Raw genomic sequence first — 8,629 nt, forward strand, 5'->3', positions numbered from 1 at the left:
AGCCTTGTTCAGTTTAAAAGTTGTGTTTTCTTATGACATCTCTTAAGCTGAACTTAAACTTTAAGGTAGAATGCGCCTTGGGGACAGATATTCATACTCACATTTTTTACCGTTCTTTTCTGATACACCATTTTTGAGGGCTCATTGTAAAGCTCTTGGAGTAAGAAAATCTTAAGTATTATTTTTCTCTATAGAGTTAATACAGAGATGGCGGCTATTTTTAATTCCACTTATCGGTAAATGCTCTCTAGTACCAAACTTGGCCCCGTGGTTAATTCAAAAAATCTTAGATTTCAAGTTGGTAAGAGGATTGCTGGATGTTTAGTCGAGGAACGTTTGAGCAAAAGATTAAGTATTTCACCTTTGAGGCGCGTACTACTTAAAGTTTGTTCTTTTCTGTCTTGAGAATATTGAAATTGTTCTCTTAAAGACATGTGCTGCACTTCTGTGGAAAGCGATCTGCATCGTAAAAACCGAGTCAAACTTAATTTCAAAATATTGAACTCTGACCTACTATATTGGTTTATTGTGTACTTGCGACAGCTGTCTAGTACGTAGTGTTACTTATATAAACGAGCTGTTTTTACTGTTAATGTTCGATACTTTATGTTTAGGAACACTTTGATTATTGTGCATTCGTAAGAACCAGTAGCTCTCGTTTTGATGATTTTTTTCACTATTTTTTTATTTTATATCACCCGGCAACAGCTTTTTGTCTTACTCCCCAAAGTAAGCTAAGATACACAGTACTCGGCTTTTCAACTTAGCCTTTACATGTGTAAATTGTATTGTTCTTATGGACAAGTAATCCTGGTCCACACTACGCTTCAAATGTAAACTGCGCATTTTACACGCTGAGACGCTCTGTCGACAAAGCTAAATAGTTGGTGTTTCAACATTCTTTTGGGAGTAAAACAAGAGGGTAATTGACCTACAAAACAAAAAAGGTGGGAAAAATCATGAAATTTAACAGCTACTGACCGGCCCGTTACAATAGTATAAGAACTTTATCACAGAGGACGTGGTGAATATTTTTTTCGATTATGCGTTTATTTGAATTCATAAATGGTATTTTAGGCGTCAAAAACTGCAACAGTTTCTTCAACTCCTTCTTATATCTAAAACTATAAATATATAAATCACCAACGCTGTTAGTTATTTTAAATAAAACAGTTGTTTTAAGGGCAATTTTCGAAAAGTTATGAATTATCCAATTAAAATTTTCAGATCGTATTACAAATTCTGTCGAGAAAGCCTGACTCACTTTTTAACTAGAGATATTTAATCTCGTCTATTATGTCTATTACGTATGAATGTTTTGTAGATCCGAACTTTTTGCTCAATTGATGGTATCTTTTTAGTTTATTGCACAAAAAAATAGCAGACAAAATAATTCTGTTATCAGACTTTGCATTTTGTATTTTTGGCTGATTTTATTATACTGAACTACATTTAATTAATAGGGTAAGTAAAATAATGTAACATGTTAACACTGAATTTTTTGCTTTATTGCGGTAGTACAAGAAAAATTACAAGTCAGTCAGTGACTGAAAGTCAATTTTCAAATTGAGAAAATGTTAAAAACGACTAACGTTGTTAATATTTTCAAATAAATTTACTGATTTTTTTATACTGTACGGTGTTGGTGTATGTTAAGAGAAATAAAAACAACTGATACGCTTATTATGTTTTCAAACCACGTGAGTGGAGGGACTGTGATTCAGTGTGAACAAAGTAATTCTGTTTTTGATGAATTTCCCTAACTGTACTGTTTAGGTAGAGCCGTGTTGACCTTGACCACTCTATGATCAACTGTATTACTGTAGCATGAGTTTCCGAAGACAACAGTCTCTTTCATCAGATGTACTTGCAGAATGGACAAAGAAGCACAAAGCCAAATGTTTTGTGGGTAATGAACAATACCAAAGGAAGGTGTTAAAGTACGTAAAACAGTGGGTTAGAGCAAAGTTGTGAAAACATTGTTTGGTGAGGATAATGGTTGGGACAACTGGAGGAATCACAGCCAACGTTGTAATTTGTAATGTGTCAAGATCCGTAATCTCATTCAATCCCATGGAACACGACCCTGTACTAAACTCTTCCCTCTCATCAATACTTCTTAAACGTTTTGTTTGATCTTATGACTGTGACTCCACCAACATTATCAATGCTATCGCCTGTACAAAATGTCCATCTGCTGTGGACATCGGCCAAATGGTACAGCCACTACGGAACCGTATCAACAACCACAAGTTCGACATACGGAGCAGCAAACATATAAACCTGTTGTCGAACACTTTAACCTACCTGAATATTCTAAAAATGATTTCCGTGTAGCTGTACAGAGAAAGATCCATAGTAAAAGCACCATCCGAAGAGACACTGAAGAACTAAAAAACCAAAGAAGGACTGAACTGAAATTACGGATTTTTAACCTTGCAAATAACTATGTTGGCTGTGATCCCCCCCCCCCAGTTGTTCCAACCATTGTCCTCACCAAGAGTGTTTTCACATCTTTTTTAAACTCTCTGTTTTCTTTTGACACCTTCATTTGTCCATTACCAACAGTTCATTTGGCTTTGCGCTTCTTTGTCCCCTCCGTAAATGCATCTGCTGAAGGAGACTGTTCTCTTCGGAAGCTCATGCTACAGTTAAAGTTGATCAATATTAGTACCTTGCTATTCTGTCATTAGTGTAACGCACACGAACAATTTTTTCCTAATATAGTAATTTGTTTCTGTAGTACCAAAACATGCACAGATTTAGATGATATTACAAGAGGTATTAGAATCAGATTTAGATCTCTGTTTGTTGCGTTTGCGATTCCTTGTTTAATAACAGAACACCGCCATGTTGGTTTCTATTGATTCTTTCGTTTCATTCCCTATACGCATGTCAATTCATACATATTGCTTTTAATGTGTTCATTTTGATTTCGACCAATGCATCCTTTAGCTTAATGTGTCTCAAGTGTTATTGTGGTTTTTTTGTGGAAACTTGGCGGAGAGAACAGTGTTTGTCTAACAGTGAAAGACAGCCGACAATGAAAGATTGAATTGGTCTAAAGTTATCTTACTTGTGCAATTGGTTTATAAATGTGTTTCAAGTTTACTACAGGACCAGTTAAGTTGCAGCAAATAACAGACAGATGATAGTGTTGTTTCACAGTATGATTCCATTGTAATTGTTTAGATATAGTAATACAATCAGTCTGCCATTAACTGATTAGTGAGTGTGTGTTGGTTTCTGGCGGTAAACGAAACTAAATGGTTTAAAATATTTGGCCGTTGGTGAAATAATTAGGTCTATTCTCAACTTTTTTGGGAAACAACTTGAAGAAATGCCAAGGCAGAGAGAACAGCTTGATTCTGACTGAGGTGTTTTATACAATGCGATATAGGGTGGTTTGCAATGATATGCAATTGCCTGTATCTAAAGTGTACCAGAAGTATTGCTCCCCGGTGTGTGTTTTATCGTGGGTCAATATACGCAGTCTTTTGATCAGTGCCACTGCTGTGGCAAATTCAGGATCGAGTTGACAAGCAATGACACAGGTGTGTTAACATGTAGATCAATTTCATCGTTCATTTTCAGCTGGCTTTCACTGTCATTTGTATCGGACTAACGCTTTAGTGGATATTAAGACATCTTCAATCAGAGCTCTCTGTATGATTTGACAAAAACCTGGAATAAGTTGTGCAGAAAGTACTACATGCATAGACGGTACCACAATCACCTCCTGCAGCACTCAAACACGCCCACTGATCTGCTCTGTCAGCTATCCATCTACATCCATACTCCAAATCAAGCACAATCTAGGGTAAAATTTTCGCTTCATGGTGTTTTAATTGTAACAAAAATGAAAACCGAAAACTAAATTACAATATTCTCGCCGTATCCTGGTAAAAACAAGCAAATAATTAAAACTAAGGGGTAGACCATTTCATATCCGGAGGGGTCTGAAAGATTTTCGAAAAAACCAATTCTAAACAAATGTCGATAAAAAATCAACTACAAAAGGGTTGACAAAAAATGTTGGAGAATGGGAAAAAAAATCCTGTAAAATTGATCAGATATTAAAAATAATTCTACCTCAACCATTTCCAGAGGTCCCCAATATCAAATGGTCCGCCCCTAAGCCGGTTCATGACGCCAATGCAAAGCCAGTACAAGTACTTGACGGTTTTCAAATCGCAGATTTTTCAAATATAGCATGCATATTTTCATAGGGTAATTTCATTCAAGGACTCTACCACAGGTTAAGCAAATATTGAAGCTGGCTTTACACATCCTATATTGTGCACACTGCGCAGGTCAATTTGCGCCCCTCCAAGTAAGGACCACAGGGTAAAGTACCCTTATCACATCTTGATTCAACGGCATACAGCAAAGCGCCACCTCTGTTTCTTCCACTGTTGGGCCTTGACTCTGGGTGGCGATCCACGCACACGTACTCCGTACGTTTGTGGCTGTGGTGTGAAGACATGAGGTAACCGTAGTACTCGCGTGTCCATTCGTCGGCTGGGCATTGGTTGCGACCCGGGACCATCAGCACAGTGCTGCGGGACTTCACACGGCATACAGAGCACACTGGATTCGTCTCATCTACATGTGCCAGTGGCGAGAAGTGATTCGTCTTGTATTTAGCGCCGTACATGCGAGCTCGACTCTGGTTCCCGGGGACGTACGTGTCGTATATAGGATTCAAAGGCAGACACTGATAGTTCGCACCACTTCCACCACTTCTGCGAAGACTGCCACCTATAACACCTGCAATACAGAGTCGCAAAATCCTCCAGTTAAAGCATTTTTTTTTCGTTTTTTTGACAATTGAATTTGTTAAATAACCTGTAAATATTTATCATCCATTTTTATATGGGAAGAGTTTTATAAACTGAGGAACTCCATAGTTTTTGTATTTTGTATATATAGCTTTCGTGCATAGATTAACAGCCATTAGACATTCAGTTAATATGTAATTCTATAGCTCTGATGAATATTCATGTACATGCACGTATATATGACTTTGTTTCTTTTCCCTAGGTACATATAACAATGTATTTGTCACGCTTTACCTTATGTAATGCAGCTTGTACGCAATAAACTGAACTTGAACCTTAGAAATTTATCAAGGGACTATTCCACTAAGGTGGTATGCGCCTCGAAAGTGAAAGACTTTAAATTTTCCTCAAGCTTACCTCGGTGAAACTTTAACCCTTCTCTTACCAAATAAAGAAAAAATTTGCGGTCACCGTGCAAAGTTTTGGTACCAGAGGAAAAAAATTCCAATGTTTGAAATTCAAATTGGCCGCCATCGGTCAACTCTATGGAGTTCAAATTTTCGAAAAAGTAGGACGGTGAAACATTTTCTTTCCGCGAGAGCTTTTAAACGAGCACCCATAAGTGGTAGATCAGTAAAGAATTGTAAAAATTTGAGAGTCTGAATATCTGTCCCCATGGCGTATTCTACTCTTACTGTTTGTCTGTCTATACGTCTGTTAAGTCGTATGCGTGTGAGTGTTTATAGCAAGCGTTTTTGTATGACCTGTTACGCAACTTAAAGTTTATATAAAAACATGTCATGTAATTTGGTGTGGTACGTTCATGGAATAAGCGCGTGATGATTGGTTCCTCTTGGCATGGCTTTCGCCATCAGCGTTAAATCGAATATTGATGATTCAGATATGCGTCATTTTCTCACAGTTTCATCTCGGAAACAGATGGAAATAGGTCAAATAAATGTCCATTATGTAAATTGAACGGTATGTGTGCCAGATATTAGGTCATGAGACGTTATAAGATATATTTTTATAGTTTGTGAATTAAATAGAGTTCTGATATTTAGGTTTTGTGATCTCAAAAAAGCACACAGTCAACCGAAGTTCATAGAGCGAGTAAACTAATATGATTGTATGAGTCTCTCTGGTTGCCATACTGGAGTAGACTATGGATGTACCCGGCATAGCTTACCTTCATAAACCAACTCTGCAGTTGATGGACACGTTTTTTTTACCCCATCGGACATAGACTGCACCGATAGCATTTCGGATTGCCTCAGAAACCAGGCCTGCAGGAAATAAATGGATGGCCAGTGGCTGTAAGTTTTGGTGAATTTTTGACAGTGCAAGGTATCGCTCTACTCGCCAAAGAACAAGTGGAAGCGTGTTAAAACGCTTAGTAAGTAGCTCGCCAAAATGTCTAAATTGCACAGTTGTTGATAATATTTGAACTCAAGTCCGGACAAGAATTAACTTGTCATCTATGACAATAGAGTTTACACAATATACAGGCTGTTGAAACACCAACTTGCTTGTCAACACAGCGTCTATATGTGTAACATTGAACTATTATTGTCTACAAATTCTAGTCTGAACCACAATTTGCCTGTCAATAATAAAAATGTAGTCTCCACATGTAGAGACTAAGTTGGACAAGGTGATGTGTATCACAAAATATTTTGGAGAGTAGGAAAAAGCTGTTTTAACTTTAAAACAAAAACAGTAAAGGGAATCATCAAAAGTTACCTCTACTGGCCCTTTAAAGAAAACTTTGTGCATGATACAAATTCTGATCCTACAAATCTTAAGATGATTATAAGCTAATGAAAAGGAATGCGTACGTCTGGTATCTGTGCCGCGGACATCAAGCTTCGCTGAGTTGATTACGCAGTCCTTGATGCAATACGTATCATGTTTGCGCTCCTCCTAGAAATCAAGGGAAATGTATCATTTAGTACCAAAGGCATTCAATCGCTTCAAATTGCTGATCATGAACTTTTCTAACCCGGTTTGTATGACGTAATCCAAAGTGATTAAAAGCAGTGCATTTGTATACAAGTTGACCTGCAACCGATATTTAGAGTGAGGGGTGTGAAAATTTCTACAAAGAACTGCTACAAAGAATTTTACAAATGTAAATGATACAGACGAAAATGTTGTTTAAATAGTCCGGCCTACATTAACGTTAACGAGGCAGTCATTTTTATCTTATACGAAGGTCCCGTCTCGTGAAAGAGCGAAATCAAGGGAAAAACAAAATACTTTCAATTTTAATGCTCCTTTGCTCCTCCCCTGCAGCGTGTGGGGATGGGGGCTGCAGCTTCCGCTCTTCTTACTGCATTAAAATTAAAACAAAACAAACAAACCCAGCAGACTGGGAGAATGTGCAATCATTAATCGCTGGATCATTGTAACATATACTGATTGCAGACTGTTTCTCGTAACTTGAGTTCCCGGCGTGAACTTCCATCGTTTTGTACAGTCACAGTACGAAATCATTTATCTATTTCGACTTGATCCGTGGTTGAAGAGGTGTTCGATAAAAATACTAATCTAAAGGCTTGTGTGGGTGCCCGATTTTCTCATCAGAAAGTTTACCAACGAGATTACAATTACAATGGAAAACAAAATGTTATCCCATGTCCATAATCCTGTTACAGACTAGAACAAAGGCAGACCCAGGGATCGCTAAAAAGGCCTTTCAAGCCAAAATATAAACTAAAACGTGTACTTGGTGTAACAAGACTGGAGTTAACGACGGAAAGCACTTTTCACAGACAGGAATAAACTTCGCGTCTTAGTGATTCTATTTGGTCAACGTGAAAACGGACACAAATGTTAGTAGATAACTGGCATTTGAAAATGCGGGTACTTTGAGGAACGTTCATTGAAATGTCGTCTGACGGCGCTGCTTACCGTTTTCTCCATCCTATGCTTACAATGACTAACACACTCCACCAATGTATAGATTTTCATCCCGTACAGCCAGGCAAGTGTAAAGATTGCGCAAGCCAAAAGGCAGAAAGCAAATACAAGTGCAGCCCATTTCAGGTATCTTCCCATGGCATCTGTGTTCTTCTGTATCTCGCCCATGACGTTCAGGGTATAGCTTACAGATGAGCCAACGGATCAGAATGGGTAAAGACTGCAGGAACTTGTCTTATTTCTGTGCCCTATATGAGGAAGTTTGCTGTCACAAATAGATGCAGGCATTTCATACGAGAACGATTCAAAGATATGCCTGACCAGGATATCCTGGATCTTTATGATGTCTCTGCGATGCCAAAAAAGCCACATTGCCCGCAAAATGTATAGGACATGACTTCCCTTTCGAAACGTATACGAAAATGACAGACTGTCATTAGTTTTACAGTGTTCTGTCATAAACAGATAGAATTACTCCGGTATGTGTGAGATGAAGTTATTTCGTACACTTAAAGGTGGAATGCATCTCGGGCACAAATATTCGGATTCTCAAACTTTTACAATTCTTTTCTGTTCTATCTCTTGTGGTGGTTCATTTTTAAGCCGTTGGTTTAAGAAAACGTTTCACGGTCTTTGTTTTTCGAAAAATCGAAAATTCCATTTTGTCCATAGAGTTAACGTAGGGATGGTTGCTATTTGAATGTCAAATGTCAGTAAATCTTGGGTAATTTATTCCTCTAGTAACAAACTTCGCACGGTGAACCCCGATGTTTATTCTTGTTGTTGAAAAAGAATGGTTGAAATATTCCTTGAGGAAAAGTTGAGCAAAAGTTTAAGTCTTTCACTTTCGAGGTGCATACTACCTTAAGGTAGAATGCGCCTCGGTGACAGATATTCGGATTCGTACTTTTATATTGTCTTTTTAG

At 37.8% G+C, this 8,629-nt stretch overlaps 1 pseudogene; it reads right to left on the bottom strand.

Annotated features, from left to right (window-relative positions):
- Positions 1 to 4,157: 4,157 nt before the first annotated feature.
- LOC139124604 (uncharacterized) lies at positions 4,158 to 7,961 on the bottom strand (annotated as a pseudogene).
- Between the last annotated feature and the right edge of the window lie 668 nt (positions 7,962 to 8,629).

This window comes from Ptychodera flava (genome assembly GCF_041260155.1).
Source record: "Ptychodera flava strain L36383 chromosome 23 unlocalized genomic scaffold, AS_Pfla_20210202 Scaffold_24__1_contigs__length_23054250_pilon, whole genome shotgun sequence".
Lineage (NCBI taxonomy): Eukaryota > Metazoa > Hemichordata > Enteropneusta > Ptychoderidae > Ptychodera > Ptychodera flava.